This window comes from Rattus norvegicus, chromosome 6 (genome assembly GCF_021556685.1).
Source record: "Rattus norvegicus strain SHRSP/BbbUtx chromosome 6, alternate assembly SHRSP_T2T, whole genome shotgun sequence".
Taxonomy (NCBI): Eukaryota; Metazoa; Chordata; class Mammalia; order Rodentia; family Muridae; genus Rattus; species Rattus norvegicus.
The window spans coordinates 133,260,870-133,270,647 of NC_141539.1; positions in this window are offsets into that span (position 1 = coordinate 133,260,870).

Below are 9,778 nucleotides of genomic sequence, written 5' to 3' on the forward strand. Positions count from 1 at the left end.
GTGGTGCTGGGATGGGAGAAGAGATCTAAGAGGAGACAACCCAGAGATTCCAGCAGAACAACTCAAAGGAGAACAAGCCGTGAGGCTGAGTTATGTTTGGGGGTAGGGGGGGGTGGTGTCGAGCATCTTTTTTCTCAGTTTCTCTACCCAGGCCACAAAGGATGGACTTAGGCTCTGAGAACATCTGACAGGCTCTGTGGTGACTGGCAGAGGAGTCTGACTCAGCTGGAGATATGGCTTGGTAGCTAAGAGCATGCAATACCCTTGCAGAAGATTAGAGTTCAGTCCTCGCACACCTGTCAGCTCACAACCACTTGAAACTCCAGCCCCAGGGAAATCTGATGCCACCTTGTGGCTTCAGTGGGCAGTGCACACACAGACACATTTAAAACAAAACAAAACTTAAGAGCTAGACTCTTCCTCCATCTTCCCTAATCTACCTCCCTTCCATTCATTTTCTCTACTACAAGAAACCCATCGGAGCCCAGCGTCGCGTTGCACACCTTCAATCCCAGCACTCAGGAGGCAGAGGCAGGCAGATCTTTGACTTTGAGGCCAACCAGGACAGCCAGAGAAACCCGGCTCGAACCAAAACAAAACAAAGGTCTTATGTAGCCTAGGTTGGCCTCAAACTTGCTATGCAAATGAGAATGACCTTGAGTTCCTCCCTCACCTCCTGCCTCCACCTCCTGAGTGCTAGGATAATATGTTCCCACCACACTTAGTTTCTGCAGCATCGGGATCAAATTCAGGGCTGTGTGAGAGATAGGCAAACACTCTACTGAGCCTCATTCCTGGTCTGAATCCCCCACTTTCTGATTCCACTGAGACAATGTTACCATCTCTCAGTGTTTCAGTTTCTTCATCTCCTCGGGTTGGGGAAACAATAGCCATGGTGCAAGAGGAGGCTTCGTGTGAGGTAGGGAACACCAGTAAGGTGTTCTGGAGAGTTCTCTGCTCACCGCAGCGGCAAAGCACCAAGACTGTCACCCATCTCTGCAGCCAGGCTTTTTTTTTTTTTTTTTTATTAACTTGAGTATTTCTTATATACATTTCAAGTGTTATTCCCTTTCCCGTTTCCGGACAAACGTCCCCCTCCCCCCTCCCCTTCCTTATGGGTGTTCCCCTCCCAACCCTCCCCCCATTGCCGCCCTCCCCCCATAGTCTAGTTCACTGGGGGTTCAGTCTTAGCAGGACCCAGGGCTTCCCCTTCCACTGGTGCTCTTACTAGGATATTCATTGCTACCTATGGGGTCAGAGTCCAGGGTCAGTCCATGTATAGTCTTTAGGTAGTGGCTTAGTCCCTGGAAGCTCTGGTTGCTTGACATTGTTGTACTTTTGGGGTCTCGAGCACCTTCAAGCTCTTCCAGTTCTTTCTCTGATTCCTTCAACGGGGGTCCTATTCTCAGTTCAGTGGTTTGCTGCTGGCATTCCAGCCCGGCTTTGTTTTGTTTTCCTCTCCCTCGAGACAAGGTTTCTCTGTGTATCCCTGGCTGTCCTACAACTTGCTCTGTAGACCAGGCTGGCCTCAAACTCACAGATCTGCCCGCCTCTGCCCGAGTGCTGGGATTAAAGGTGAGCACTGCCACTGCCTGGCTTAGAATGACATGCTTTGACAAGAGGGCAGTAGGCAGGGCTGCAAGAGGGGTCAGGGTGGTGGGGGGCTGGTTTCCTACAGCCCTGTAACCCAACAGAGGTCTAGGGGGCAGGGAGAGCTAGTGTGATGTCCTCAATGGTGTAGAGGATCCCAAACACTGCTGACTCGGAGGGACCACTACTGGGATGCAACCTGAGAGGCATAAGAAGAAACCAAGCGATGTCTGTGTTCTCGTGGCATCTTGCCTGGCCGACTCCAGAGGATCCTCTCAGGGACGGAACACGTAGTCATGATGCTAATGGGTGGGCATGGGACCGCCAGCGGGTTATTGACAGATTCTGTTACTTAAGCATGTTCTCCGTGTTAGGCTGTCTTCTAGCAACCTTCATTTATTCTTCTCATGTGTGAGTAAACCCAGGCCCAGAGAAAGTAAGCAGGTTGTCTTAGTTAAAGGTTTTACTGCTGTGAACAGACACCATGACCAAGGCAACTCTCATAAGGACAGCATTTAATTGGGGCTGGCTCACAGGTTCAGAGGTTCAGTCCATTATCATCAAGGTGGGAGCATGGCAGCATCCAGGCAGGCATAGTACAGGAGGAGCTGAGAGTTCTGCACCTTTCTTTCTTTTTTTTTAAAAGAGGCATTCCTTTTTTTGGTATTTTTTATTAGATATATTTTTTTACTTACATTTCTTTTTTCTTTTTTTCTTTTTTCTTTTTTTTCCAGAGCTGGGGACCGAACCCAGGGCCTTGTGTTTGCTAGGCAAGCGCTCTACCACTGAGCTAAATCCCCAACCCCCTCTTTCTTTTTTTTTTAAAGAAGTATTTATTTATTTATTTTATGTCATTGTCTTCAGACACACCAGAAGAGGGCATCGGATCCCATTACAGATGGTTGTGAGCCACCATGTGGTTGCTGGGATTTGAACTCAGGACCTCTGGAAGAGCAGTCAGTGCTCTTAACCACTGAGCCATCTCTCCAGCTCCCGAGAGAGTTCTGCATCTTGATCTGCGGGCAGCATGTGATGGTTTGAATGTGCTTGGGCCAGAGAGTGGCACTATTAGGAGGTGTGGCCTTGTTGGAGTAGGTGTGTCACAGTGGGCATGGGCTTTAAGACCCTCATCCTAGCTGCCTGGAAGTGAGTATTCTGCTAGCAGCCTTCAGATGAAGATGTAGAACTCTCAGCTCCTCCTGCACCATGTCTGTCTGGATGCTGCCATGTTCCTGCCTTGATGACAATGAACTGAACCTCTGAACCTGAACCAGCCCCAATTAGATGTTGTCCTTATAAGAGTTGCCTTGGTCATGGTGTCTGTTCACAGCAGTGAAACTCTAACTAAGGGGCTGGAGAGATGGCTCAGTAGTTAAGAGCACTGACTGCTCTTCCAGAGGTCCTGAGTTCATTTCCCAGCAACCACGTGGTAGCTCACAACCATCTGTAAAGAGATCCGATACCCTCTTCTGGTGTGTCTGAAGACAGCTACAGTGTACTCATATATAATAAATGAATAAATCTTAAAAAAAAACCCTAAGACACAACATAAAGTGATTGTTCTGCCATGGGTGTAACTTGAGTATATAGGACCTCAAAGCCTGTCTCTACAGTGACATACCTACTTGAACAAGACTATACTTTCTATGGACAAGCATTCAAACACGTAAGTCTGTGGGGGCCAAGCCTATTCAAATCACCACATGGGTGTGGGTATAGCCACAGGATTATAGAGCCAGGATTCAAACATTTTCTTTTTTTTTTTTCGGAGCTGGGGACTGAACCCAGGGCCTTGCGCTTGCTAGGCAAGTGCTCTACCACTGAGCTAAATCCCCAACCCCAGGATTCAAACATTTTAAAAGATTTATTTATTTATTATATATACAAACACTATAGCTGTCTTCAGACACACCAGAAGAGGGCATCAGATCACATTATAGATGGTTGTGAGCCACCATGTGGTTGCTGGGATTTGAACTCAGGACCTCTGGAAGAGCAGTCAGTGCTCTTTTTTTTTTTTTTTCAGTCAGTGCTCTTAACCACTGAGCCATCTCTCCAGCCCTCAAACTTTTTTATTTTTTATTTCTTATGGCTTTAGATATCCTGGGCTGTCATCAAATTTGCTACGTATCTGAGGATGACTTCAAACTTCTGATCCTCCTGCCTCCACCTGCAATTACAGGATACATCATCATACCTGTTTTATTTGATGCCAGAAATAGAGCCCAGTGCTTCCTGAATGCAACATCTGCTTTCCACCGACTGAGCCACACCCCTCATCCCCAGGTCCTGGAGAGAAGGCTCAGTGACTCAGAACACTGGCTGCCATTGCAAAAGACCCCAGAGTTCAGTTCCCAGCGCCCACGTGACAGTCTACAACTGTGACTCTAATTCCCAAGGGATCTGACACTCCCTTCTGACATCCCTGGACATCCAGCACACAAGAACTATAGACCTTGCAGATGCACAAGCAAGAAAAACACCCACATACTTAAAAATTTAAAAACAATTTTTTTATTAAGTGGGACATGGCAGTGCACGCCTCTAATCCCAGCACTCGGGAGGCAGAGGCAGGTAGATCTCAGTGGAGGTCAGACCGGTCTACAGATGGAGTTTTATAGGACAGCAAGAGCCACACAGAGAAGCCTTGTTTCAAAAGTGAACAAACAAAAATTATTTTTATTATGCGTGCGTGTGTGTGTGTGTGTGTGTGTGTGCATGTGGTGTATGAACATACATGCTATGGTGTATGTTTGTATGTGTGGTATGAACATGCATGCTATGGTGTATGTTTGTTCATGTGCGTATGTGTATGTGGTGTATGAACATGCATGCTATGTTTTTGTGCATGTGTGCATGCATGCTATGGTGTATGTTTGTGTGTGTGTGTGTGTGTGGTATGAACATGCATACTATGGAGTGTGTGTAGAACAGAGGATAAGTTGCAGGAGTCAGTTCTCTCTCTCCACTATATGGGCCTTTGAGATACAACTAAGATCATCAGGCTTGGTGACAAGTACCTTTACCTCTGGGCCATTTTACCAGCCACCCAGTGCACACACACACACACACACACACATATATGTATACACATATATATGTGTGTGTGTATATATGTGTATATATATATATATTGTGTGTGTGTGTGTGTGTGTGTGTGTGTGTGTGTATGCTCGGCTCAGGGAGTGGCACTATTAGAAAGTGAGGCCCTGTTGGAGTAGGTGTGTCACTGTGGGCTTAAGGCTCTCATCCTAGCTGCCTGGAGAAAGTGAGTCTTCCATTAGCAGCCTTCAGATGAAGATGTAGAACTCTCAGCTCTGCCTGTGAAGGACCCTAGTTCTTACTGAAGTGTAAGAGCTATTAAGAGGCTTGGCCTGGTAGAAGGTAAGTAGGTTATGGGGTTCCTGTGAAGGACCCTAAGGGCTTTTGCCAGATTTACACCCACCGCCTCAGGTCAAGATTAGACCAAGTACCAGCTTCCCGCCTCAGGTCAAGGCTAGGCCAAGTTCCATTCTCCAACCACAGTTCTCCATAGGAGCAGGGACATTCTTGAAAACCTGAAGAATGTATTGACTGATGGTCACCTGATCCTCTGGTCCCAGATAGAGTTCGAATGCATGCCCTATGCTTGCTAGCCAATAGATTCAAAGGTCAATATGCTTAGCCAATAAGTTTAAACTGTAACCTTGCTGATGCAACCTGTACCCCTGAAAAGTATGAAAACTGCTTGTTATAGCCATCCGGGGTCACCTTCCAGTCACTCGCCACGAGGGGCTGATTGAAGGTTGACCCCGACGTGCCGGAAAATAAACCTCTTGTGTTTGCATCGAACTCTGTTCTTGTGTCTCACTTGGGGGGTCTCCCGGGAGTTAAGACTCACTTTGAGCCTAACACCTGTACCATGCCTGCTTGGACACTGACATGCTCCTGCTTTGATAATAATGACTGAACCTCTGAATCTGTAAGCCAGCCCCAATTAAATGTTGTCTATGAGTTTCCTTGGTCATGGTGTCTGTTCACAGCAGTAAAACCATAACTAAGATTCTCTCTCTCTCTCTCCATATATACATATACGTATATTTATATATTCGAATATACACACATGTATACATACACACACACATCACACATATACATACATGGATGACTGAAGGCTGAACTCATTATATAGACCAGGCTGGGACTCACAGAGACCCACCTGCTTCTGCCTCCTGAGTGCTGGGATTAAAGATCTGTACTACCACACTGAGTCCTAAAATTATTTTTTCTAAAGATTGCCTTTGTCGTTGTTTTCAGACAGTCTTACTATGTAGGTCAGGCTGGCCTTGAGCTCACTGGAACTCACCAGCCTCAGCCTTCTGCGTGGTGGAGTTAAAGGCTTGTGCCACCACATCCAGTTTATTACTACTTACTTATTTTTATGTGTATATGATTGCATGCAGGTCTGTGTACCATATGTGTGTCCAGTGACCAAGAGGTCAGAAGAGGACATCGGATCTCCGGGAACTGGAGTTATAGGCAGTTGTGAACTCGCTCATTGTGAACGCCAGGAACTGAATGGAGGTCCTCCTAGCCGCTCAGCCGATTCTCCAGCTCCCGTGTCTTAAAGACGAAAACACATCCCATTTCACAATGTGGTGCACGGATCCTCATGGGTCTGTTTATTTTATTTTTTTAATTCCGGCGTCTGAAGGGAATGTGATTGAATATTGCCGTTGGCAAAGTCAGGATCGTGTTATTGGGAGTTCCTTCCTCTGTTCTTGGTAATTTTCCACACCTGTGAAATGTTTACACAAAGCCTCGGGCTCCTGTCTGGCTCCCCGCCTGCCTTGATCCACATCCCACAGTTCTGGAGTAGCGCAGTATCTGCCATCTCGCCCGCAAGTCCCAGTGCCAACTCCTTGCTTGCCCTCCATCCCCGCCCAACCTAGGCTTAAAGTGGCCAGAGGAGGAGGCCTGACCTGGGGAAGGGCTAACAGTGAATGGACCATGGTCTTCCCCCACAGATCAGGCAGCAGGTAGACCAGCTGAGAGCACATCTCCCATTCCAGAGAAAGGTCTCACCAGCCTGTGGTTAGCGGCTGCTGCTGCTTCGTAAAAGCCGCCCACACTGAGAACGCAAGCCAGAGAAGTACTGAGGGCGGTTTTGCCCGCCCACCTGCCCTGGCTCTGGAAGCCAACAGCGCCCACTGGGCACCTAGAGATGTGAACAGTGTTCTTGAAACCTCATGACCTCATGAAGCCCTCAAAACCAGAGGGTCTGGGCTGGGAGTGGGGCGGTGCTGGTTTGACCTCCCGTCTACCCAATCCCCTGCTCGAGTGACAAAACAAGTTGACTGGAGAGGGCTCAGTGGTTAAGAGTGCTTGCTGCTCTTGTAGGGGCTAGAGTGCTGGGGGTGTGTGTGCTGGAGTGCTACGGGGGCTGGAGGGCAGGAGTGTTGGGGGCTGGAGGGCTGGAGGGCGAGAGGGCTGGAGTTCATTCTTTTTTTTTTTTTGGTTCTTTTTTTCGGAGCTGGGGACCGAACCCAGGGCCTTGCGCTTCCTAGGCAAGCGCTCTACCACTGAGCTAAATCCCCAACCCCTGGAGTTCATTCTTAACAACTATATCGGGTGGCACAGAACCCCCTGTAGCTCCAGTTCTATTAGATTTGTTTCCCTCTTCTGTGCTCTAAGGGGACCCAGATGCAGACACACAATTCTCAACATTAAAAACAAAACCCTTTTCTCCATTCTTTGTGACTTCCATGTCCCATGTCATGCACTCCAATCTCACACATCTTCCCGTCCCTCCATATTTGCTGACACCTTTATAACCTCCCCGCTAAAGAAAGCAAACAAAATCTCTCCGTGGACTCTGCGGTGTCACGGTGTGTCACACAGTACCCCCATTTGCCCAAACAGCTTTGCTTAAGAGCGTTCATTGGAGTGAGTCATTGGTCCGGTTCCAGGTCTCTAACCTCTGCTACGCTATCAATGCTGGGTCCTCACCAGGACTCCTGCATCTTCGGATCCGCAGGACCAGCGCTTCCACAGCTCCAGCAGTTCACAGAAGGAGTAGATGTTCTGGTAGCTCAACTCAGAGTCCCGCATCAGTGTCTGGCCGGAAGCTGAGTTGGTCCGCCCACCAGTTCTCCCACTCTTGAGCCCTCGGGGCGCCTCTTCCTTGCTCCCGCTGTCAGGCATTTTTAACGTTTGTAAATAAAATTGTTTTAGTCAGCGACAGCCATATGGAAGTTTCTGACCTGCTATCAGTTAAAGAACTTTTTTTTATTTAAAAGTTAATTTCAAAAGAGCATTTATTTATTACTGGTGCACAGGGTGCCATGGTGTACACGAGGAGGTCAGAGGGCAACTTGCAGGAGGCGGTTTTAGTCTTCCAACATGTGGGTCTCAGGGACTGAACCCGTAGTCAGGCTGGGATTACAGCTTCTCTCACCCTTGAGAGGTAGTTGATGGATACCGTCCAGGTGGTGGATTTCTCTCTTTGATTTCTTTGTGTATCTCCCTCTCTTTTTCTTTTCCAGGCTTCTAAGGAGATGCTAAGTCTGCTTCTTCCGGTGGCTGGACAGTTCAGTCCACACCCTGCCCCACCCACCCTGCCCCACCCCGCCATTTTGGATTTCCTTCGAGAGTTCCCAGTTTTCTGCGGTTTGAATGTGCTATGATTGTGTAGATCCCTTGTTACTCACAAGAGTGTATGGTCATGCCATACCTGCACCTGTCATTTGGTATCTAGTATACGTTTTGGTTTTTTTTTAAATACTTTATTTATTTAGTATATATGAGTACATTGTAGCTGTCTTCAGATATGCCAGAATCTGTTATAGATGGTTGTGAGCCACCATGTGGTTGCTGGGAATTGAACTCAGGACCTCTGGAAGAGCAGTCAGTGCTCTTAACCACTGAGCCATCTCTCCAGCCCATTTTTTTTTCTATTATACGTTTTTAACCTCAAATATTCCTTGTCCTTCCTTTTCTCTTTCCGGTCCCCAGTTTCCCCTGTTCTTGAGATGTCTTTAGCTGTCTCCCAGCATCCACATGGTGGCTCACAACTGTCTGTGACTCTAGTCCCATGGGATCTAATGACCTCTTCTGGCTTCCCAGGCACCAGGCACGCATGTGGTGCACAGACATATATGCAGATAAAGCACCCATGCACATAAACATAAAATGAGTTCACCAGGCACAATTTTTTCTGTTACAATATTTTCCTTTCTACTGTATATGCTGTATCTTTAAACTTTTTAATTACATTTATTTACTTATTTGTGTGCCATAGTGGTGTGTGTGTGTGTGTCCCCGTGTGTGTGCACTCCCTCAGAGGACATCTGTGGGAGTCAGTTCTTCCCTTTCACCGGGTCTGGGAGACTGAATACAAATTGTTAGTGGGCAGAATCTTCTCTAATCAGCTCCCTATCATAATTTTTTTATCTTGTTTTGTTTTCCTTTGTTTCTCTGGCCTGGAATTCATCAAGTAGCCTAGGTTGGCCGGCTAGACACCCCCAGGGACCAGCCCATTTCCACCCCTGGAATTACAGCTGTGTGCTGTCATGACTGGGTTTTCCCCCTATGGATTCTGGGATTGAACTCAGGGCGTCATCCTCTAAAAGGAAGTGTTTACTCACTAAACTGAAGCTACAGCCCTTTTAATTTGCCTCTGCAAAGATCCCCCCAACACACACACTCCACCCCCCCACTCCACCCCCCCCCCCATGGAGGCCAGAGCCTCCCTGGTGCTTGACCTTCACCTCCTCAATTGGACAGCTTTGCCTTCTGTGTTTACACCACCCTGACTCTCCCCCCACCGTTCCCTGTTTACAATGGAGCCTCTACATCTGAATCATCACTTTCCTGACTGAATTCCCTGCCCGGTGAACTAGCATATGAAAGTTTGGTCTCTTCAGTCAGACTTTCCTTAAAACTTTGCACGAAGCCTTGGTTTGTTCGCTTGCTTGTTTGCTTGGCTTTGGAAAGCAGATGTGATGTCCTGGACAAACCGAGAGATTTGCTTTAGAGGGAGGACAAATCTGAATCTAGCTAGAGGTTGGGCTCCTGATGAGAAGTTAGACTCCGGAAGGACCCACCAATGCCCACATAGCTGCTCCTTGATGCCCGAGGTCCCTAAGCACTCTTGCTCAGATAGAGGGTGCCCAGTAGTGTGCACAGGGGTCGCCTGATGCTACAGTGG